A 26,500-nucleotide genomic window follows, 5' to 3' on the forward strand; every position below is an offset into this window, starting at 1 on the left:
ATAAATATTGACATAGTACTAGCTCAAAAAATACAAGTTAAGTTAGGGCTAGGGGTTCTGCGACAACAGAGCCTAGTCGCAAAAACACATACAGCCATTTTCCAGCCATACAGAGGAGTCACAAAAAGCAAAACCAAAAACAGAGATAAAATTAATCACTAACCTTTGATGATCTTACTCAGATGGCACTCATAGGACTTCATGTTACACAATACATGTATGTTTTGTTCGATAAAGCTCATATTTATATACAAAAATCTCAGTTTACATTGGCGCGTTATGTCCAGTAATGTTGTGCCTCGAAAACACATCAATTTACAGAAATACTCATCATGTACTTTGATAAAAGATACAAGTGTTATGCACATAATTATAGATATACATCTCCTTAAGGCGGGTTTCGGAGCTCTATGTGATTTCTGTGACTTTCTGAGATTTTTAGAACTCACACACACACATTCAATGGGGAGTGACACAGTGTGAGGCTTAAAGACAAACAGAGCATGCAATAGTTACCTGCGTTCAATCTATCAAAGAACTATCAGACCTAGATCAGACATGAAACTTTATATACATGTTCTAGAGCTTAAGTCAATAGTGAGTTATGTGGCTCAGAAGGTTCTCAAGCCGAGAAACAGACTTGTCCATTTGCAATGACTTCAGTTAATTTTGAACATTGCGAAAATGACAACATTTAGAAAAGTCCCAGAATCACAAGAGTAGGTGCATTGAAACCACCTTGGCTCATTGAGACGGACCCTAAAGTTTCTATCCAATACGTCTTTCAGGGACCCCGTAGTAACACCCGGAAAAAGTGAATTTTCAGCACTATTTGAGGTTGCTGCTCAGGCTCCGAATGACCTATCGAGCCGAAACTTGGGATTCAGGGTCGCCTCAGCTAGGCCTATACATAATGTCAGAACTGGACCTGCAGCGAGTATTTTATTTTTTAATGGTTTTAACAGAAGAAGCTGTGAATTTTGGGTCTGCTCAAATATGTGAGAGTTGGCTTCTAAACGAGTTGGACAAAGTAGGTTTGGTGTCAGTATGTATCAGAATGATATCTTATTGACTGATGTATGCTGACTTGATGGCTGACACTTGTCAGTTTGCAATAATTTTGAACAGTGATAAACCATCACCAAATTGACAGACAAATCAACATCGACATCGCCCGGCCATCCTGAGTTCAACGGGCCAGTCAATTGGGCATTTCTGCAGTATTTTAGAGCATGTCCAATTCGTGATGGTAAATGCCCATTGTAAGACATTGCAAATGGACAGTCGTGCACTTGATAATCTGAAAGGGTTACCAGGAGCACATTTTAAAAATGTTTTATATTTATCTTTAGGGGTTTGTAAGGGGTACATGGCAGGGTTGGCCATGGTTCACTGACTTTTGGGTTTGGAAGCTGACTTATTATGATCATATATTGCAAATGGACAAAACATTGGCCTTATGGAAAAACTCAATAAAATAAGATAAATGTTTGAAAAACTATCCAAAACGCACTTTTTTTAATTTTCAACATTTCACCCTTGGGTCTTGACTTTGTGATTATTCGCCATATGGAAATCTACGGTGGAGCGCACTCGCCAGCTTTGGGATATGATACAAGCCATTTGCCATGTTCCACTTGCCCTATGGTTTGGATTTACTGCAGTCCATTTGAGTGGTATTTGCGATTCTGTATATGGTTCGCCCAATGGCAATACGTTTCATGGGGGTCTTCCTTTAACTGTTGAAGCGAATGTCGAATAGACACGTGACAAGGTTCATTCCTCTGCAACAGCAACACATGCTAAACTTGCCACAACTTTGAAATTAGAATTCAGTGATTCTGCGACTCGCAAACATGATAGCTCACTGGCTAACACTGTCAAGCAAGCTCTGAACGAACACCCACAAGCTTTGTAAGATAGGCTTCGTTCAGATTACTTTAGCCTACTCACTGAAACGGGAATGGAAGAGCTGTTACTATTCAAACAAATGTTTCTGTCGAACATGTACCCCACCTTCATTACCTAATCGGTCCCTACAGCCCACGTTGGATTGCCTGTCTTAAAATTAGAGAGCTTGCAAGCATCAAAAGCTTGCAACGCTAAGAGCCCTGACCACTCGGTTTTGATGTTTGATGAGGATCACTCACTCCAGTTAGAGGGTGCATTATCAGGTATTGCAGCATTGAGAGATGATGCACAACAGCGGTTTCTACCACGAAACCATGATTCCAATAAACTCTGCGGTCTAAATAACTAAAGTAAGTCACCATTGAAACGACTACCATTACAATCAACCTGATTGCTACATTCCTGCACCCAACCCACACAAAGTGTCAGAGCACATGTGTAACAAAGGGTTAAAGGACAATCAAAACATAGACCAATATTCTCTTCAAGTTCCACTACGTGAAGAACTAAAGTGAGAAAATTGAGAAAGGGGTAAAAGATAAGTCACTGGAGGAATTACCCTTAGCAATGTTAAAATTCTAATTTCTCCCCCTCTCACTCGAGACCCTATCCAGGGCCCACTTGATTAAGAAACAACCCCACAGGCGGTGTCTATAGACTCTGATTCAAAGGTTGCAGTATGTATGAGACTGATACAGAGAATAAGCTTTGTTAATCAAAGAGATGCAGTCTGTTTTGGAATGGGTGTCCAGTAATAAACTGGTCCTGAACATCTCCAAAACTAAGAGCATTGTATTTGGTACAAATCATACCCTAAGTTCTAGACCTCAGCTGAATCTGGTAATGAATTGTTCGACTGTTGAATAAGTTTCCGAGACTATTTGGTGTTACCTTGAGATTGTAATCTGTCATAGTCAAAACTATGAGAGGTATGTCTGTAATAAAGATACGTTCTTCTTTTTTGACACCACACTCCAAAAAGCAAGTCCTGTAGTTTCTAGTTTAGTCTTATTTTGATTATTGTCCTTGGTGTGGTCTTGTGCTGCAAAGAAAGACCTAGTAAAGCTACCCAGATGAGAGGGTAATCAGAGGGCTGAAATAAATACTATTCATGCCAGTCTCTCTTGGCTAAGAGTTAACTTGTTTGGGATAGGGGGCAGCATTTTCACTTTTGGATGAATAGCGTGCCCAGAGTGAACTGCCTCCTACTAAGTCCCAGATGCTAATATGTGCATATTATTATTAGTTTTGGATTAGAAAACACTCTTAGTATTGGATGGAAAACACTGAGGTTTCAAAAAATGTTTGAATGATGTATGTGAGTATAACAGAACTCATATGGCAGGCAAAAACCTGAGAACAAATCCAAACAGGAATCCAAACAGGAAGTGGGAAATCTGAGGTTTGTAGTTTTTGAGCTCACACCTATTGAATACACAGTGGGATATGGGTTATTTTGCACTTCCTACGGCTTCCACTAGATGTCAACTGTCTTTAGAACGTTGTTTCAGGCTTCTCGTGTGAAGGGGGGGCGGATGAGAGCTGTTTGACTAAGGGGTCTGCCTACAGCCTCGTTCTCAGTCATGCGCTTTCACTTGAGAGGTAGCTCTCGTTCCATTGTTTTTCTACAGACAATGGAATTCTCCGGTTGGAACATTATTGAACTTTTATGATAAAAACATCCTAAAGATTGATTATATACTTAGTTTGACAAGTTTCTTCGACCTGTAATATAACTTTTTGAAAGTTTAGTCCGAATGGACCAGATTGCGCATGTGGATTTGTTTACCAAACGCCCTAACAAAATAAGCTATTGGACATAAATGGACATAAATGATGGACATTATCGAACTAAACATGTATTTAATATGGAACTGCGATTCCTGGGAGTGCATTCTGATGAAGATCATCAAAGGTAAGTGAATATTTATAATGCTATTTATGAATAATGTTGACTACCCAACATGGCAGATATTTCTCTGCTGGTTTGGCTCTGAGTGCCGTTCTTTGATTATCCTTTTTCCGTAAAAGTTTTTTTGAAATCTGACACAATGGTTGCATCAAGTGAATCATCTCTGAAATAACACATTCTATTGTATCTATTGTATTGTATTTTAGGCTACAAGGCTGCCGACAAACTGGAAAAGATACTCCTAAACAAGCGACTGTCACACCCTGATCTGTTTCACCTGTCTTGGTGATTGTCTCCACCCCCCCTCCAGGTGTCGCCCATCTTCCCCATTATCCCCTGTGTATTTATACCTAAGGCAACCAGTGTTTGTCAGCTCCTGCTTTCCACAGATCCTGCTTTTCTCTCTTTTCTCATCCTCCTGATTTTTGACCCTGGCCTGTCCTAACCCTGTACGCACGCACCTGACCACTCTGCCTGCCTCTGAGCCTGCCTGCCATCCTGTACCTTTGCCCCTGTTGATGGAATAAACATTGTTATTTCGACACGGTCTGCATCTGTCTTACGTTGATACCTGATAGCGAGTGTTGAATGATGTAGGGAAGCTGAACCACCTCCATCAGACCTCATCGCTGGATACCTTCCACAGCGTCATTCTGTGCTTTGTCCCTAAGAATGTTGTGTTCAAGTTTCTTGGAATGCTTTGCAGGTACATTTCGTAATATGTTTAGCATTTACAAAGAAGCATGACAATGTTATGATTCATTTTTATAGATGTAAATTCTTTGTGTTTTCAGGCTGTACCTGGCTGGGATGCATTACAATGAAAAAGCCCAGAGAAGCCAGGCGACTGCTTCCTCGGGGGACCTGGCCTAAAAAAATGAAGTTCCCCAAGGCCGAGAAGGGGGGACAAAGCATCCAGCCAGTGAAGACAAAGGCTACATTCCATAAGTCAAAACTTTAAAAGTATTTATGAGAAAATTGCAAGTATTTTTACATGGTAATGCTCTGTGTATCCTGATTGATACTATCACAAAATACCTCTGTTTATCTGGTCATGCATGTAAAAACTATAAGTGCATATCAATGTAATAAGGGACATTATATATTGTAAAGGTTACATAACATATAACGTGCTACATTTCAAATATAAAAAAGTGCAAAAGTGTATTTTAAAATTCTTCAAAAATAAATGTTCTTTGTAAAACCTCTATCAAGTCAAACTAGGCTACGTTGATGGTGAGGCCTGAAGCCAGTATTTACGCCCTGGGCATCAGGAAACTCCTGGTGGATGCAAAGTACCACGCATGCTGGCAGCACCACTCTGTTTCTACGGCCCAGATAGCCCCAGCTGACAAAGCTCAGACAGCTTTTCACAGATAGATGAGTAGCACCGGTTCATTGACAATTCCTATTAAGTCTGTCATAGAGCATGGTTTAGACACAACACTGAACCATCCTCCTGGTGATCTACTCTCGTGTAGACACTCCAACCATTATATATCACAACAAATTCCACCAAACAAGTTATTGGTGCGACGCTAAGTATAATTGTGTGGGTACGAAAAGTGTGCAATACTGCTACTTTCTGTCAGTGGATGAGATTATAGTTGTTTATAGTAATGTCAGTGTTTGAGAGAGCTGGTGATGGCACTAAATAAAACCACTACTTTTTTAAACTATACTATTTCTGACTACTCTTTTGCTGCTCTTTAATACTTATAGGATTATTTTTAGCATACACCCTTTCACCATGATCTGTTTTCCTCTCATAGGAACACATTCCAGAGCTTGAAAAGATACTTGCATGCCATTATTGTGCCAAATGTGTAAATCCAGAGTTTACTCATTAGCTAAATGGAAAAAGGTTAGAACGTTACTAATTCAGTATCATCGCCAAGTTTATTTCATCATTTTGCTTTACACTTACTGTCAGACCTCAGATGCAGAGGCCCTGATTTGGGTGGGCATTCTATGTGTTGTATTTGTTTGTTTGGCCTAGTGTGGTTCCCAGTCAGAGGCAGCTGTCTGTCGTTGTCTCTGATTGGGAATCATACTTAGGTAGCATTTTTTTCCCATCTATGTTGAGGGATCTTGTCCTTGTATTGTTGCTGTTGGGGTTCAACATGTACGTTTCATTGGGGCTCAACATGTACATTTCGTTGGGGCTCAACATTGGTTCTCTCTTGTTTTTGTGGTTATAATGAAAATAACATGATTAACCTACCCCACGCTGCATCTTGGTCCAATGACCATCGCTACAGGCCCACAGTCTGCCCTGTAAATATTCATGGCGTTCTGACATGAATACATGTTATGATGGTTAAGATGCATGCCAAGAGAAGTAGCCTGTACACATCTGTGGATTTTCCCTGCAGCACAGGTTCTCAACCTCAATGGGAATCCTTTGGCAATGCCCACAGATATACCTGCAGAGAAGTCACTGTCAAAGCCATTGCCTGTCATAGCAGAGAAAGGTAAATAATGTAGTTGTAATCAAGTACACCTTCCAAAGACCTCTGTTGTAAATCACAATCCAATTACTGATGTAGCCAATTATCACTTCTACTTCAGTTCAAACAAAGAGCTAATGTTACTGTATCAATTTAGGTAAGGTAGAGAGCAGTTGAAGCCGCTGAGGGGAGGACGGCTCAAAATAATGGCTGTAACGGTATCAAACGTGGTTCCCATGTGGGTAATACCATTCCATTGACTCTATTCCAGGCATTACTCTGAGCCGTCCTCCACTGGTAGAGAAATTCAGATATGGGCAGATAGCTTGCTCATCAGTAAGTAAAACTGGTCCTTTTAACATTTCAACATCAAGTGGCTTTGATGGCGCCGGAGAGGATGGCTGCCTGTTTTACAGGTTACAGAAAAATAAATGGGACGAACTGAAAGCACATATATCCTACCAACGGAACATTAACAGTAATACCTTATTTTTCACGAACTGTTCATGCAACAACATTAATAACATACAGCTGGCAGGTTACACACTATCGGCAGGATAGAAAAGCAGCATCTGGTAAGACACGGGGTGGCAGCCTATGTATATTTGTAAACAACAGCTGGTGCACGATATCTAAGGAAGTCTCAAGATTTTGCTCGCCTGAGGTAGAGTATCTCATGATAAGCTGTAGACCACAATATCTACCGAGAGTTTATCTGTATTGTTCGTAGCTGTCTATATACCACCACAGACCGACGATGGCACGAAGACCGCACTCAATGAGCTGTATACCGCCATAAGCAAACAGGGAGGTGGCGCTCCTAGTGGCCGGGGACTTTAATGCAAGGAAACTTAAATCAGTTGTTCCTAATTTCTATCAGCATGTTAAATGTGCAGCCAGAGGGACAAAATGTAACCAGTGGGTTAAAAAACTCTAGACCACATTTACTCAACACAGAGACGCGTACAAAGCTCTCCGTGCTCCCCATTTGGCAAATCAGACATTAATTCCATCCTCCTGATTCCTACTTACAAGCAAAATTAAAGCCAGAAGCACCAATGTCCTTAAAAAAGTGGCCAGATGACGCAGATGCTACAGTACTGTTATCTTGTACACACTACACGTTCCCCAAGGGCACCCCCCCACACCCCCTCAACTCAAAAAGTGGCGCACAGAATGCAAAAATATTCTTAGAAATATTTAACCTCCACACATTAACAAGTCCAATAGCTCAAATGAAAGATAAACACCTTGTTCATCTTCCCAGCGAGTCAGATTTCTAAAATGTTTTACGGCGAAAACATAGCACATATGTATATCATACCACCATAAAGACACAGACGATATGTAGCCATTTTGTCAAACAAAAGATGCAATCACAAACGCAGGATTAAAATAAAAATAATTCACTAACCTTTTGAAAATCTTCATCAGATGACAGTAATAGGACATGTTACACAGTATATTTATGTTTTTTTTTCAATAATATGCAATTTATATCCATAAATCTCCGTTTACATTGACGCCATGTTCAAAAAATGCTACAAAAATGTCCGGAGAAATTATAGATAACTCCGCCAGATAACGCCAGATAACAGCAATACACATCATAAACTTTGACTAAATATACATGTTCTACATATAGTTAGAAAGATACACTGCTTTGTAATGCAATCACTTTGTCACATTTCTTTTTCACGTTACAGAAATCGCTCACTATTCAATAATCTGAGACGGCGCTCAGACGTAAGCAATATTCTCCGCTATGTTGGAGTCAACAGAAACACAAAATTACAACATAAATATTCCCTTACCTTTGATGGTCTTCGATCAGAATGTAGTGGAAGGAGTCATACTTACCCAAAACAGCGTTTGGTTTCAAGTCGTGTGTCTTTGTGTTAGCAAACGCGACAAATTCCGGCTGAAATGCAGCCAAAATTAACTCTGGTCTCGAGTGGTTGCGCATCAAAACTTCAAAATTACATTATATATGTCGGCTAAACTGGTCAAACTAAGTGCAGAATCAGGCTTTAGGATGTTATTAACGTACAAAACAATTCTCAAATCGAACAGACAAACTGACATCGTCTCGTGCTTCTTGGAACAAAGGGCACTCGGAGCGCAACGCGCGCCGGAAAGTGCATGTATTTTCTCGCGACACCCAGTATTTTGCCTGCCAAAGGGTCAAAGCTCGCGGGATTTGCACAATGAAATGCTCTATTGAAAGAAGACATCTCGCCAAAGACATAGAAATTGATCCCAGATCCATAGCTGGTTGGGAAGGGTGGGGGCGATGACATCAAAGTTGGCCCAACTTTCCTGATGAGAGAAATAGTTTGGGAGATTGGGAGTGAGTTCTGCTTTACATACAGACATAATTCAAATGGTTTTAGAAGCTTTAGAGTGTTTTCTATTCAATAATAATTATGATATGCATATATTAGCAATTTTGGACAGATTTTTTTCCCGTTTACTATGGGCACGCAATTCATCCAAAGGGGGCAGTATTGTCCCGAGCCTTAACAGGATAATTATGCTAGCACAGACTGGAATATGTTTCCGCTCTCTTCTGATGCCATTGAGAAAAACAAGCATCAATACAGGACTAAGATCTAATCGTACAAAACCAGCTCATACGCTCGTTGGACATGACAGGGATTGCAGACTACAAATGGAAGGACAGCCATGAGCTGCCCAGTGACACGTGTCTACCAGACGAGCTAAATAGCTTCCGTGCTTGCTTTGAGGCAAGTAACACTGAAACATGCATGACAGCATCAGTTGTTTCCGGACGACTGTGTGATCACGCTCTCCTCAGCCAATGGGAATAAGACTTTTGAACAGGTCAACTTTCACAAGGTCGCAGGGCCAGATGGATTACCAGGACATGTACCCCGAGCATGCGCTGACTAACTGCAAGTGTCTTCACTGACATTTTCAACCTCTCCCTGTCTGAGTCTGTAATACCAGCATGTTCCAAGCAGACCACCATAGTACCTCTGCCCAAGAACACTAAGGTAACCTGCCTAAATGACAACTGACCCGTAGCACACACTTCTGTAGCCATGAAGTGCTTTGAAAGGCTGGTCATGGCTCACATCAACACCATTATCTCAGAAACCCTAGATCCACTCCAATTTTCATACCGCCCCAACAGATTATGCAATCTCTATTAGAATCCAATCTAATGTGTTGATAAAGCCCTTCTTACATCAGCTGATGTCAAAAAGTGCTGTACAGAAACCACTGTGTAGAAGCACAGTGGCTAGGAAAAACTTCCTAGAAAGGCCAGAACCTAGGAAGAAACCTAGAGAGGAACCAGGCTATGAGGGGTGTCCAGGCCTCTTCTGCCTGTGCCAGGTGGAGACTATAACAGAACACGGCCAAGATGTTCAAATGTTCATAAATTACCAGCATGGTCATATAATAATAATCACAGTAGTTGTTGAGGGTGCAACAAGTCAGCACCTCAGGAGTAAATGTCAGTTGGCTTTTCATAGCTGATCATTCAGAGTATCTCTACCGCTCCTGCTGTCTCTAGAGAGTTGAAAACTGCAGATCTGGGACAGGTAGCACGTCCGGGGAACAGGTCAGGGTTCCATAGCCGCAGGCAGAACAGTTGAATCTGGAGCAACAGCACGGCCAGGTGGACTGGGGACAGCAAGGAGTCACCAGGCCAGGTAGTCCTGAGGCATGGTCCTAGGGCTCGGGTCCCCCGAGAGAGAATGAGAGAAAGAAAGAAAGAGAGAGAGAAAAATAGAGCAAGAGTGAGAGAATTAGAGAGAGCATACTTCAATTCACACAGGACACTGGATAAGACAGGAGAAATACTCCAAATACAACAGACTGTCCCTGGCCCCCCGAAGCATAAACTACTGCAGCATAAATACTGGTGGCTGAGAGAGGAGGGGTCAGAGAGGGGGGGGGCAACCCGCACTCCAAACTGCCCTTTCACACCTGGCCAAAAGGAACACCTATGTGAAAATGCTATTCATTGGCCGCCCCCAGGTCGTAAGGGTAGGTAACAACACATCTGCCATGCTGATCCTCAACATGGTGAGCCCATAGGGGTGCGTGCTCAGCCCCCTCCTGTACTCCCTGTTCACTCATGACTGCATGTCCAGGCACGACTCAAACACCATCATTAAGTTTGCTGATGACACACCAGTGGTAGGCCTGATATCCTGCAAAGATGAGAGCTATAGGGATGAGGTTAGAGACCTCACCATGTGGTCCATGGACAACAACCTCTCCATCAATGTGATCAAGACAAAGGAGATGATTTTGGACTAAAGGAAAAGGAAGACCGAGCACGCCCCCATTCTCATCGATGGGTCTGTAGTGGAGCAGGTTGAGAGCTTCAAGTTCCTTGGCGTCCACATCACCAACAAACTAACATTGTCCAAGCACACCAAAACAGTCATGAAGAGGGAATGACAAAAGCCTTTTCACCCTCAGAAGACGGCCAAAACTTGGCATGGGTCCTCAGATCCTCAAAAGGTTCTACAACTGCACCATCGAGAGCATCCTGACTGGTTGCATCACTGCCTGGTATGGCAACTGCTCAGCCTCCGACCGCAAGGAACTACAGAGGGTAGAAGTGTGTATGGCCCAGTACATCACTGGGGCCAAGTTTCCTGCCATCCAGGCCCCCTATACCAGGAGGTGTCAGAGGAAGGCCCTAAAAATTGTCAGACTCCAGCCACCCTAGTTATAGACTGTTCTCTGTGGTACCGGAGCGCCATAAGACTCCTAATCAATTGGCTACCCAGACTATTTGCATTCCCCCCCTATTCTATGCTGCTGCTACTCTCTGTTATTATCTATACATAGTCACTTTAATAACTCTACCTACAGTACATGTACATATTACCTTAATTACCTCAACACCGGTGCCACCGCACATCGACTCTGTACCGGTACCCCCGGAGAAAAAGAGGTAAAAAAATATCACAAAAATAATAATTTTCTGGATTGGTTACTGTCGTGGAAATTTCCTGTATTACTAAATCATGAGAGAGCAAACCACACACAAGTCAGAGTTATCATAAAGTCCATCTTTAATTATATGAGCTTCACCATAGCCCTGTGACTCTCAGATCAATTCAGTGTCCATAAATGAATTCTTTGAGAGTGCTTACAAAACAGTCCTTAGTATCATTTAGAGCCAAGACACACCATCAAAACTCACATGACAAATAACAGATCTTAGGAACATTACACAAAGAACCTTTTACCAGAAAAAAGAGTATCCCATAATTTATAGTATTAGCTATAAATAGCATTAGCTATAAATTATCATTCAGTTTGGTCTCCTAAACCGAAGCTCTTACAGTATCTCGTTCTTGGTACATCATAGTACAAACACATTACCTCATCCAATGGTATACTGTATATCAATTGTCAATTTCTAGATACTCCCATAAAAATACAACCCCTCCTAGACAAGCTTACAGAGAGAAGAGTGACTGGCAAACAGACATTGTGGAGCCATCTAACTGGTTCCCCATTAATCACACCATCCCTTCACATGGTTTAGGAATAGTTACAGACACATTCACAGATAAGACTAACCCGACCTCTCCCCTCTCTGGGCCCAAGTGACTTTTCCCCACATAAGCATACATAAAAATTAATAAAACATCTTATTTATAAATGTTCCCTGAAGAATTCTGATTCTGCTACGACAGTTTGTGCGTGCATGAGTGAAAGGGAGGAGGGAAGTGAAGAAGATATAATGATGAGGAATAGCCTTAATTGTTCATGTGTACTGGAAGAGCAGCTGACAGAAGCTGACATTCCTGCCTGCCTGGACCTTTGTCTGGTCAAGTAGCGGAGACAGGTCACGCAGTCTGCCCACAGGATGTGCCCCTTGGGTGTTCCCATCATGCATCAGACCATGGGAGCAGAGATTTATCTGTGGACACCGGTGCCCAACCGATCTGCCACCACCCGCATGCCACTACTGATGCTCTCTTAGGCCAATGGAGCCCTAAGCTAATGTGGATTGTCGCAGCAATGTGGCCCAGTGGTTAATAAGGAGATGGCTTAGTGGCAATGAAACAGATGGTGAGATCATCTGAGGGACACAGACAGCTATTGATAAAGGCATGTCTCCAAAGTATGACATATACAGCTGTATGAATTGAGGGTGTGTGCAATTGTGATAACTGTGTTGGTTTCAGTCATTGTAATACCTAAGTTATCATTTGATGCAATTGACAAATGCAACCACTTAAAAGTACTTTCATGAAGCAGATGCACGGTTGTCGTGTCTACTTCAATACATAGCTAAACTTAAAAAACAAAACTCTCACTCAAGTAAGTAACCCCAGCACATATTAATTTATATCAGAAAATATGCTAAACTTACTCCCAGCCTTGAAAATAGCTGTGGACCATAGCTCAAATGAGCCTACTTTTTCAACTTATTTGGGCTGGGGTCGCCTCGCCCTATCTCGAACTCAGTGACACATTTTGCAATAACAGTTCATTAATCATTTTGCATATTACATCGTTCAGAGGTGGGACAGTATCTTGCCTGGAGCTGGCCATTTCGTCTCAGGCGAATAGACACCCGTGCACCAGCGAATGTGTTTGTTTCATCGAGTGTAGAATTCAATTTGCTGATTTATTTTAATCTAGAGCACCTTTGCCCCTAGCGCTGGGGAGGAGGCTGCCAAGGTTCCAATTTGGTTGAGGATTTTTTTTAGCAAGAGAGAGAGGAGGTGTGTGACCTTGGTAACTCACTGCAGTGCTCTGTCAGGTTTTGCAGTCGGCACCCTTTGGAAACAAGAGTACGTTCACACAAAACGTGGCACACGGCATTTATGTTCAAAACAAATAGCAGAAACAAGAGAAAGTAAACAAGCAAAAAATATATAACTGTACTGTTGTCATAAAAAAACTGGAAGAGAAACGGATGCTCTACTGTGTCAAATGCTTCGTAAAAATCTAAAAAATAACATGAAGCTATCCTCAGTTATTAGGTCTGAGTAGTCAAGTACGTCTAATACTAGTCTGACATTGTTAGAAATATGTCTGTTCCTCATGAAGCCAGACTGTGTTTCATCAATGCATCCAGGATTTCTTTAATTCTTTTTGCAAGTCGTAAGGCTAATATCTTATAGTCATTATTAAGAAGACAAATTGGACGGTAGTTATCGATGAGCAGAACTTCTTTTTTAGGCTTAGGTATCGGTGTTATTAACCCCTGACTCATTGTAGGAGGGAGAACATTGTTTTTCATACGCTCTAAAAAGACTTCAAATAGGAAGGGAGCTACTTGTCCAGAAAATAATTTGTAAAATTCTGATGTAATTCCACCAACACCTGGTGATTTATTGTTCTTTAGATGTTTGATATACTCTATAATCACTGTTTAGATTCTATATCACTGATAGAGTGAAAATTATTCAGTGAGTTAAAAAACATATCTGTGGATTCCTGACAGTACGTAGAGCTATACAATTTTCTGTAAATATTGCTGCAGTATTTAGCTATTAATTTTTGGTCATCTGTAATAACATCATCAATGTTTAACTTATGGATAGTGTTATTTTTAGAATGAAATTTCTCAAGTCTAAAGAAATAGGATGAATTCTGTTCTCCCTCCTCAATCCATTTTTTCCTAGATCTAATAAAGGCTCCTTCTGCTTTTAATCTATATATATTATCCATTTTATTTTGTAACTCAATTAGTTCCATCTTCTCCTCTCCTGAGAGGTCGGCTGGGGACCTCTGAGAAAGGGAAGTTATCTTAATGATCACCTTTTCCTCCTCAGCTCTTCTGGTCTTAGCAAGATTACTACCATATTTTCTAAGGTATTTGGACACCTCATATTTAAAGAGCTCCCAGTTCTTGCAATAAGATTTTTCTTCACAAGCCCTTTCCCAAAAGTGTGGGAAATTATTTAATAATGAGCTATTTAGCTTCCAGTAGGATGCTCTACCCAGGTCAGTATCAGGGGTAAATATTTTGATATCAATGTAAATAACCCTATGGTCTGTGAGGGGAGTAGTACACATATTTGTAGTAACACTCACTATCAATACATTTGGATATAAACCAACAATCTATTCTGGATTGTCTGGAGCCTGTTTTGTTACTCCAAGTGAATGATCTGTCGGCCGGAAACCTCTCTCTCCATATATCAGTAAGATCAAACTTTTCAATAAAAAGTATTAAACCCAAATTATGATTGGTTGGCCTACCTGGGGGACATCTATCAGTTGAATTATCTATAGTAATGTTAAAGTCCCCTCCTATCAATAATAACAAATTGGGAAATTTAGATAACCAATGAAGTATATGTTTCTCTATAGATTCAAGCAACTCATCATTCTCATGTTTGGTGTTGTACCCGTAGAAGTTTACAGTAATGAGTGTAATGTCATTGTAACTGATCATAAGACAAATAAAGTGACCAAAGGATATTATATTATATTAATATTGCCACCAAAGGTATTTTTCATTGTAGTGACACCAGCAGATCGTTCAGATCCATGGGAAAGCCAAATATCGTTGCCACACTGTGACCTCCTGAAGTTGGCATCAGCCAAAATTGAGTGAGACTTGAAAAAAGCAAAAATCTGTTTGAAATTGTTTAGCAAATGAAAATAAGGTCTTGCACTTCACATTGTTTCCTAACCCCCTAGCATTAAGAGAAACTATAGTCAAAGACAAAACAACAAATATTATATAAAAGTATAAACTGTAGTAGGATGAGTCAAAGACGTAGGAGCAGTGAACATAAACGATAAGGAACCGAGATCTGCACCATTTAAGTAAATTTAAAGTGAAAATAGCTTATTCCATAACCTTTGAGCTAGACGTTATCCGGCTCAACTGAAATTATGTTCAAGACCAATCCAAGGGTTCTTGTAGTAAAAGAGACTAAAAACCCTCTTTAGGTAATCAGGAATTATTCTGAGAAATAAAATACAAAATAAAAATGTAAATAAATAAAAGAGTACCTACTATTTTAAGTGCATATGAAAACTGATCATAACATAATTTCATAAAAAATGTTTTATACATACACGTTCCTAAGACCTTTGAAAAAAATAAGTATTGATGTCACACCCTGACCATAGTTTGCTTTGTATGTTTCTATGTTTTGTTTGGTCAGGGTGTGATCTGAGTGGGCATTCTATGTTGTGTGTCTAGTTTGTCTGTTTCTGTGTTTGGCCTGATATGGTTCTCAATCAGAGGCAGGTGTTAGTCATTGTCTCTGATTGGGAACCATATAGGTAGCCTGTTTGGTGTTGGGTTTTGTGGGTGATTGTTCCTGTCTCTGTGTTAGTTGGCACCAGAATAGGCTGTTTAGGTTTTCTTGTTTTGTAGTGTTTGTGTTTATCTTTTTAGTAAACATGAATCAAAATAACCACGCGGCGCTTTGGTCCGCCTCTCCTTCAACTCAAGAAACCCGTTACAATTAATAACTAAATAGAACAATAACCATGTAAAGTCAGAGCAGACCTGTATGCCCTTTAAAACAATATCTTAGTTACTGTATACATAAAAAATAAATACAGCTTTCAATCTTCTTTGTAAGTTTGTAAACAAGATAGGTATTCTGGTCATACAAGAACAAACTAATAAATTGAAGTACCTGAGTATTCCTGAAAAATAGTCACCTGATGCCTGTTAGGTAAACAACTTAAAACCTCTTGAAACTCCCCAAACCGGATCCGGGATCGTGACTAAAGCCTCAGGCTCATTAGCATAACGCAACGTTAACGATTTCTGAAAATCGCAAATAAAATTAAAATAATGCGTTTGCTCTCAAGCTTAGCCTTTTCTTAACAACACTGTCATCTCAGATTTTCAAAATATGCTTTTGAACCATAGAAATTGACTAATTTGTGTAAGAGTATGCAAAGCTAGCATAGCATTTTGTGTAGCATGTAGCACGCAACATTTTCACAAAAGCCAGATAACCAAATAAATAAAATCATTTACCTTTGAAGAGCTTCTGATGTTTTCAATGAGGAGACTCTGTCACATACCAAATGCGCAGTGTTTCCTGAAAGCGTCTGTGTGTAGGAGAAATCGTTCCGTTTTCTACATTGCGCCTGGCTACTGAAACGAACCGAAAATGCAGTCACCTACAACGTAAAACTTTTTCCGGATTAACTACATAATATCGACCGAAACATGGCAAACGTTGTTTGGAATCAGTCCTCAAGGTGTTTTTTCACATATCTCTTCATTGACATGCAGTTCGTGGAAGCTTGCTTTACTCTCTGTATCGCATGGAAAAATACTGGCAGGTGACTTTTGCGCACCAATTTCGGCGCAGGACACCGGGCGGACACGTGGTAAATGTGGTCTCTTATTGTCAATCTTCCAATGATCTGCCTACAAATACGTCACAATGCTGCAGACACCTTGGGGAAACGACAGAAAGGGTTGATTCATTCCTCTTGCGTTCACAGCCATATAAGGAGATCATGAAAAACAGAGCCTCAAAAATCCTTGTCATTTCCTGGATGCCATCTCATCTTGGTTTTGCCTGAAGCTCACGTTAAAGGGCACGCACAGAGAAGATCTTTGTATTTCTGGACACGTCAGAGTGTTTTCTTTCGAACAGTAGCAATTATATGCATAGTCGAGCATCTTTTTGTGACAAAATATCGTGTTTAAAACGGGAACGTTTTTCATCCAAAAATGAAATTGCGCCCCTAGAGTTCCAAGAGGTTAAGGAAAATGAGAATACCATGGCTGAAACCATCAACCTGTTCCTTCTGGTGAGATTTTAGGGAGGAATATGGATTTCTGAACTGTTGATGTAGCCTCGTCCTCCGACGAAGTAAGCAGCCTTTCCCTTATTTCATGCTATCTTGATTGTTGGCCACAACTTGTTCCTTCTTTCTATGTCCTCCGGGCTGAGATGCTCGGTGAAACGCATACCATGGCTCTGTAGGAAGGCGTTCTTCCTATCAGCTTTCCAAACAGCATCCCTGTAGAATCTGGCAGTGAAGTGGATGATGATACCCCTTGGTCTTCAATTGTTTTGCTGTTGCCGAGGCGATGCACAACGTCGATGGTATCACCAACTTTGTTCTTCTCTGCAGGCAAAACTTCTTGGCAGATGCGGATAGCCACTCCTCGCAAATCTTCAATCTCCACCTCTGGCAAGCCGTAGAGTCTCAGGTTCCATCTTCTTGTGTATTGTTCCAGATCAGTGAGACGTCTATGGTAGACATTGTTATTATTTTCCACCTTTTCCACACCTTTTTCAACTTTTGCCACTCTCGTTTTCACATCCTTGATTTCACCACATGCAAACTCCGCAGTCTTTTTCAAGCCTTCAATAACCATGGTGGTTGCGCCTACCATTTTCTCAATGGCGTCAGAACTGGAGTTGATGAGTAAGGAGAGGGTAGCTATGATGTCAGAGTTCATGTTGGGTTTTTCGGCGGGTGGAGGTTTGCACGGAGTAACCGGTAAAGAGGGGAATTCGTAATCTTCAACAGCAATCGAAAGCATGATATTTTCCACAGGGCAAGTGTAGTTATGGCAGTTGTCTATAAGCACGTTCCTCTCTTGTTGATTAGCAATAGAACGGCTAACTTCTTCCTTTCTTTTTTTGTCACGACTTTGCCTGGAAATGCCAAAATAAATTATCCAATTATTATTCCAGTCACAGGAAAGGTCTTATATCTTGAACAAATAAAAATAGTAATGACTGTAAATTTGTTTTTTTTCACAATCTTTCTCGGTAAAAAAGCATCTGTTCCCACCGCCATCTTGGCACCTCGCCGCCCAACTCTCATTGTTAGTCACTGCTGGGATGACATAGCATCAACATCTGTTCTGACACCTTGTGGCTTTGTTATCTAGTGGACACCCATTGTAGCCAATGTCAACTTCGTGACTGTGGTAACTAGTGACAACCCAACAGTTGGGAAATTTGAGACTGTGAATGCAAATGCAAAAACAGTTATGGACAAGATTGAAGATAACTCGACTCCATTTGAACAATAATGTCTTCAGAACAATAACTAAAATGTTATACATGTTATAATATTCACGTTGTCAGCCTGAAAGGTAGCTAACGTTAGCAATGTCAAGGTTGCTAGCTAGATAACTTAGCTAGCTACATGGTTGATAATAGCTTCTGTGAATTTCCCTGCCAGGTACAAGACAGCAATATCTTGTACATTGGTTATCATTAGTTTAGTACATTAATTGTCACACAAAAAGCAGTGTAAAATAATTTATTTTGACTGTCATAGCTCTGCATTCATGGAAAATAAACATGCCTTAGGCAAGTGCCAGCTGAGGAGTTCCATCAATATACCGGACCAATTTTTCTCTCCATGTCCATGGATTTCAACCGCTAACTCTGGACATTCATACCTGGATCTCACAGCTAGCTAGCTGCTATCCGTGTGACTATCGGCTTTCGTCGATTCCGGAGCAAATATCAATTATTCCGGAGCTAGCCAGCTGAAGAGTTCCATCAATCACTCCTGGGCTGCGGTCACCTATCCGGACCCGTTTTGCTACCTACGCGGAGCCCCACCGGGCCTTCACGGCTGGACTGCCGACGTTATCTACCCGAAGGAGTTATCCGGCTGGCTCCTCCGTCGCGACGTTGCCTGGGCGCCCATCTGCGGCCTGCTAGCCATTAGCTGTCTTATCGGCTGCTATCTGAATAGACAATCGGACAATTCATTTATTTATTTTTATTGTTATTGTTAGTTTTTTTCTTCTTGGGCCTCCAGCTATATCTATTGTTTTTATTTTTGTTGTTGTTGTGTGATTTGGATTAATCCCCTCTACCACACGGAACCCCACTAATCTACTGACGGAACGCAAGAGGTGGCTAATAACAGACGTCCATCCTATGCTAGCTTGCTACCGATGGCCTGGCTCGCTGTCTAAATCGCTGTGACCCCCAACCAACCTCTCCACTCTCCGGACCCTTTTGATCACTCGACTAACCATGCCTCTCCTTAATGTCAATATGCCTTGTCCATTGCTGTTCTGGTTAGTGTTTATTGGCTTATTTCACTGTAGAGCCTCTAGTCCTGCTCACCATACCTTATCCAACCTATTAGTTCTACCACCCACACATGCAATGACATCTCCTGGTTACAATGCTGTTTCTAGAGACAATATCTCTCTCTTCATCACTCAATACCTAGGTTTACCTCCATTGTATTCACATCCTACCATACCTTTGTCTGTACATTATACCTTGATGCTATTTTATCGCCCCCAGAAACCTCCTTTTACTCTCTGTGCCAGACGTTCTAGACGACCAATTCTTATTGCTTTTAGCCGCACCCTTATTCTACTCCTCCTCTGTTCCTCTGGCGATGTAGAGGTGAATCCAGGCCCTACAGTGCCTTGCTCCACTCCTATTCCCCAGGCGCTCTCTTTTGACGACTTCTGTAACCGTAATAGCCTTGGTTTCATGCATGTTAACATTAGAAGCCTCCTCCCTAAGTTTGTTCTATTCACTGCTTTAGCACACTCTGCCAACCCGGATGTTCTAGCTGTGTCTGAATCCTGGCTTAGGAAGACAACCAAAAATTCAGAAATTTCAATTCCAAACTACAACCTTTTCAGACAAGATAGAACTGCCAAAGGGGACGGTGTTGCAATCTACTGCAAAGATAGCCTGCAGAGTTCTGTCCTGCTATCCAGGTCTGTACACAAACAATTTGAACTTCTACTTTTAAAAATCCACCTCTCTATAAACAATTCTCTCACCGTTGCCGCCTGCTATAGACCACCCTCTGCCCCCAGCTGTGCTCTGGACACCATATGTGAACTGATTGCCCCCCATCTATCTTCAGAGCTCGTGCTGCTAGGCGACCTAAACTGGAACATGCTTAACACCCCAGCCATCCTACAATCTAAACTCGATGCCCTCAATCTCACACAAATTATCAATGAACCTACCAGGTATCTCCCCAAAGCCTTAAACACGGGCACCCTCATAGATATCATCCTAACCAACTTGCCCTCTAAATACACCTCTGCTGTCTTCAACCAAGATCTCAGCGATCACTGCCTCGTTGCCTGCATCCGTAATAGGTCAGCGGTCAAACGACCTCCACTCATCACTGTAAAACGCTCCCTGAAACACTTCAGCGAGCAGGCCTTTCTAATCGACCTGGCCGGGGTATCCTGGAAGGATATTGATCTCATCCCGTCAGTAGAGGATGCCTGGATATTTTTTTTAAATGCCTTCCTAACCATCTTAAATAAACATGCCCCATTCAAGAAATTTAGAACCAGGAACAGATATAGCCCTTGGTTCTCCCCAGACCTGACTGCCCTTAACCTCTCTTGTCAACCCGACATGCTTGCGTCCCACCTTGCCAACAATAAATGCAAATGCGCTACACCAAATGCTAATAGCACTCGTTAAAACTCAAACGATCATTAAAATTCACATACTGTGTACTCAATTCAAGCTACACTCGTTGTGAATCTAGCCAACGAGTCAGATTTGTAAAATGCTTTTCGGCGAAAGCATGAGTAGCTATTATCTGATAGCAGGCAACACGCCGAAATACCAGAAGGGACGTAAACAAAGGAATTAGCGTAGCCGGAGCTACACAAAACACAGAAATAAAATATAAAACATTCATTACCTTTGACGAGATTCTTTGTTGGCACTCATATATGTCCCATAAACATCACTATTGGGTCTTTTTTTTTATTAAATCGATCCATATATACCCTAAATATCGATCTATGAAAAGTGTTATCCAGGAAAAAACAGTGTTTTAGAACGCAACGTCATTTTTTTAAATTGAAAAAGTCGACGATAAACTTTCACGAAACACTTCTAAATACCTTTGTAATCCAACTTTAGGTATTAGTAAACGTTAATAATCTATCAAATTGATCACGGGGCGATGTGTATTCAGTAGCTCCACGTCTTGAACTCATGGTCGAAAATTTCTCCTCCAAAACATCCTGTCGGAGACCGGAAGGAATGGGCTCTCTCTTACTCGTTTGACCAAGAAACAAAGCCCAGGCAATTGACAAGACTGGCGACATCGTGTGGAAGCTGTAGGACTTGCAATCTTAGCCCTATGTAATTTGGTTTCCCATAAACAATACATGCAAGTGGCGCATTGATACTTTTTCCAGTTTTCAGTGATCAGTTTTTCTTGCGCTTTTCGATGAAACACAGGCTCTGTTATAGTCACAGCCATGATTTAACCAGTTGTAGAAACGTCAGAGTGTTTTCTATGCACACATACTAATCATATGCATATACTATATTCCTGGCATGAGTAGCAGGACGCTGAAATGTTGCGCGATTTTTAACAGAATGTTCGAAAAAGTAGGGGGTAGGCTTAACAGGTTTTAACCAACACAAAAACATCCTATGGCGTTCTGCATTAGCATCAAACAGCCCCCGTGATATGCAGCTGTTCAGGGAAGCTAGAAACCATTATACACAGGCAGTTAGAAAAGCCAAGGCTAACTTTTTCAAGCAGAAATTTGCTTCCTCCAACACTAACTCAAAAAAGTTCGGGGACACTGTAAAGTCCATGGAGAATAAGGACACCTCCTCCCAGCTGCCCACTGCACTGAAGATAGGAAACACTGTCACCACTGATAAATCCACCATAATTGAGAATTTCAATAAGCATTTTTCTACGGCTGGCCATGCTTTCCACCTGGCTACTCCTACCCCGGTCAACAGCACTGCACCCCCCACAGCAACTCGCCCAAGCCTTCCCCATTCCTCCTTCTCCCAAATCCATTCAGCTGATTTTCTGAAAGAGCTGCAAAATCTGGACCCTATAAATCAGCCGGGCTAGACAATCTGGACCCTTTCTTTCTAAAATTATCTGCCTAAATTGTTGCCACCCCTATTACGAGCCTGTTCAACCTCTCTTTCGTGTCGTCTGAGATTCCCAAAGATTGGAAAGCAGCTGCGGTCATCCCCCTCTTCAAAGGGGGGAACACTCTTGACCCAAACTGCTACAGACCTATATCTATCCTACCATTCCTTTCTAAGTTCTTCTAAAGCCAAGTCAACAAACAGATTACTGACCATTTCGAATCTCACCATACCTTCTCTGCTATGCAATCTGGTTTCAGAGCTGGTCATGGGTGCACCTCAGCCACGCTCAAGGTCCTAAACGATATCTTAACCGCCATCGATAAGAAACATTACTGTGCAGCCGTGTTCATTGATCTGGCCAAGGCTTTCGACTCTGTCAATCACCACATCCTCATCGGCAGACTCGACAGCCTTGGTTTCTCAAATGATCGCCTAGCCTGGTTCACCAACTACTTATCTGATAGAGTTCAGTGTGTCAAATCGGAGGGTCTGCTGTCCGGACCTCTGGCAGTCTCTATGGGGGTGCCACAGGGTTCAATTCTTGGACCGACTCTCTTCTCTGTATACATCAATGAGGTCGCTCTTGCTGCTGGTGATTCTCTGATCCACCTCTACGCAGACGACACCATTCTGTATACTTCTGGCCCTTCTTTGGACACTGTGTTAACAACCCTCCAGGCAAGTTTCAATGCCATACAACTCTCCTTCCGTGGCCTCCAATTGCTCTTAAATACAAGTAAAACTAAGTGCATGCTCTTCAACCGATCGCTACCCGCACCTGCCCGCCTGTCCAACATCACTACTCTGGACGGCTCTGACTTAGAATACGTGGACAACTACAAATACTTAGGTGTCTGGTTAGACTGTAAACTCTCCTTCCAGACCCATATCAAATATCTCCAATCCAAAATTAAATCAAGAATTGGCTTCCTAATTCGCAACAAAGCATCCTTCACTCATGCTGCCAAACATACCCTTGTAAAACTGACCATCCTGCCAAAAGAGAGTCTGGGCAAGATTACATTTAATAAAAATCTTCCACAAAATCTTTCACAACATTGTAAAAAAATATCACACAATATTTGGCTGCATCCTGTAATTTCATGTTTGTTTTTGTATTATCTTTGCAGGCTAAATTTCCAGATCTGTCCTTTGAAGAAAGTGGAGAGGTGCTTTAGCTTACCGCTTCCTGTCCATCTGGAGTGATTTTTGACATCATGGAGTACCGGATCGCTATCCCAGGTTCACCGGACAACCTCGCTTGTCCACCTGCATGAATTGCAGGGAGACTCCTGCACCTTACAACACCACTACTTTAATTTCACCACTGCAATATACAATGTATTTATTACCAAGTATGTCTACATAACAGTTTAACACTTTCCAAGACTACACTGTATATCACTCTTAATTTTAATCAGGAAAAATATTCCATTTGTTGATAATTGTCATTTTGTGTGTGAATGTTTTCTTGGTCTGGTTGATATCAGTTCAGTACTTAATTAAAATGTTTCCCTTACAATGTGCTTTTGTTATTTTTACAGAGATTACCTTGTATTCTTGTTTATTTCCTTAAAAAGCCCCTTGTGTGGCCGCGGTAGGTGAGAGTGAAGATGGGGTTCAGTTCAATGTTAGAATTTGTGGCCTGTATATCACACAGATGCGTGCTACGACATGGAAACCAGGGCAAGATCCCTGGGGGAGGAGGTAATCCAGTCACAATACACACACACACCCTGATCTGGTTCACCTGTCCTTTAGATTCCGATCTGATTTCTGACCCCTGCCTGGCCTGACCTCGAGACTGCCTATCGTCTGGTACCGTTTGGACCCTGACCTGGTTTATGAACTCTCGCCTGTCCCCGACCTGCTTTTGCCTACTCCCTTTGTTGTGTAAATATCAGAGCTCTACCATCTGCCTCCTGTGTCTGCATTTGGGTCACGCCTTGTGCCCTTATAGTACGAACTGGCCATGACAGATCCAGCAGACTTGGAGCAGCTCTGTCACGTTGTCTCCCTGTAGGGAGCCACCTTTGGGAGGCATGAGGAGCTACTTCGAGACGTTTAGGAAGGGCTTCATTCCCTGACGAAACTCCACAACCAAGGGTTCAAGGCGATAATGGAGCAAATCAGTGAATTAGCTCAGAGGCAGCATGTCACATCTGACGTCACATCTGATTTGATTTACATATAATTTTATATAATTTGATTTACACAACATGCCTACCACTTTGAAGGTGCAACATTTTTTTGTTTGTGAAACAAGCAAGAAATAATCAAAATAAAAATAATCATTTCAGCGTGCATACCTATTCACCTCCCTAAAGTCAATACATTGTAGAGCCACCTTCTGCAGCAATTACAGAGGCAAGTCTCTTGGGATGAAAGTAAGTCTCTATAAACTTTGCACATCTTGCCACTGGGATTTTTGCCCATTCTTCAAGGCAAAACTGCTCCAGAACCTTCAAGTCGGATGGGTTCTGCTGGTGTACAGCAATCCTTAACCTTTTTGGGACAGGGAGCCGCATTTTCACTTTTGGATGAATAGCGTGCCCAGCGCGAACTGCCTCCTACTCTGTACCAGATGCAAATATATGCATAGTATTATTAGTATTATTAGTATTGGATAGAAAACACTCTGAAGATTCTAATTTGGCAGGCGAAAACCTGAGAAAAATCCATTCAGGATTTTGTTGTTGGTTTTGTAGTTTTCTATTCAATGCCATTACAGTATCCATTGACCTAGGATTCAATTTGCAGTTCCTATGCCTTCCACTAGATGTCAACAGTCTTTAGAAATCGTTTCAGGCTTGTATTCTTATAAATGAGGGAGTAAGACCATTCGGAATGAGTGGACCCTGACGTGTCACAGAGCTTTTTCAAGGACAAAGTGCATTTCTTTCTTACCTTTTATATTGACAAAGTTATTGTCCGAGTAAAATATTTTAGATCATTCAGGCTAAAAACAACCAGAGGATTGAATATGAACATCGTTTGAAATGTTTCTGAACTTTACGGATACAATTTTGATTTTTTTTGTCTGCCTGTTTTGACTGCGTTTGAGCCTGTGGATTACTGAAGAAAACGCGCAAACAAAACAGAGGTTTTTGGACATAAAGAGACTTTATCGAACAAAAGGAACATTTATTGAGTAAATGCAACCATATAAAGATCATCAAAGGTAAGGGATTCATTTTATCTCTATTTCTGAGTTTTGTTACGCTTCTGCTTGGCTGGTTACTGTTTGTAGTAATTTGTCAACTGGGCTATGTTCTCAAATAATCGTAAGAAATGCTTTCGTCGTAAAGCATTTTTTAAATCTGATATCGTGGTTGGATTCACGAGAAGTTAATCTAATGTTGAGGATAGGGGGCAGTATTTTCACTTTGGATGAATTGCGTGCTCATAGTGAACTGCATCCTACTCTGTCCTAGATTGCTAATATATGCATATTATTATTGCTATTGGATAGAAAACACTGAAGTTTCTAAAACTGTTTGAATTATGTCTGTGAGTATAACAGAAGTCATAGGGCAGGCAATCTTCCAAACAAGAAGTGAAATTCTGAATGTGGGTCAACTTTGACGTCATCGCCCCTTCCTTTCCTAACAAGATATGGATCTGTTAGCACTTCCTATGCCTTCCACTAGATGTCCTCATTCACTAGAACATGAAATGGAGCTTTTGGTGTGAACTTTGACCGAATGGGTGGGGAAATAGTCACGGTCTTGGCAGAATGCAATTTCCCTGTGGCGCATTTCCCTGTGGGTGCCACCGTCGTTCCATTTGGCTGCATCTGAAAACGTATGATCCGGTTGGAACGTTATTGAATATATATGAAAATAACATCCGAAGATTGATTCTCTACTTAGTTTGACCAGTTTTTTCGACCTGGAATATATATTTTTGAAGTTTTTGTGCGAGTTGTCCTGGACCAGCGTCAGCTATTGGGCACGTGAGCTGAAAGTGCTAGCAAATGCAGCTAATTGGACACTAGTATTGGACATTATGGAACAAAACAACAATTTATTGTGGAACTAGGACTCCTTGCACTGCATTCTGATGAAAGATCATCAAAGGTAAGGGAATATTTATGATGTAATTTCGTATTTCTGTTGACTCCAACATGGCGGAGAAATACTTTTGTGTCTGAGCGCTGTCTCAGATTATTGCATGGTAGGCTTTTTTCGTAACGTTTTTTAAAAATCTGACACAGCGGTTGCATTATGAACCAGTGTATCTTTAATTATATGTGGAACATGTATCTATAGTCAAAGTTTATGATGAGTATTTCTGTTATCTGGCGTAGCTTTCTATAATTCCTCCAGATATTTTGGAGGCATTTCTGAACATGGTGTCAATGTAAACTGAGATTTGTGGATGTAAATATGCATATT

Source organism: Oncorhynchus masou, chromosome 16 (genome assembly GCF_036934945.1).
Source record: "Oncorhynchus masou masou isolate Uvic2021 chromosome 16, UVic_Omas_1.1, whole genome shotgun sequence".
In the NCBI taxonomy this organism is placed as follows: domain Eukaryota; kingdom Metazoa; phylum Chordata; class Actinopteri; order Salmoniformes; family Salmonidae; genus Oncorhynchus; species Oncorhynchus masou.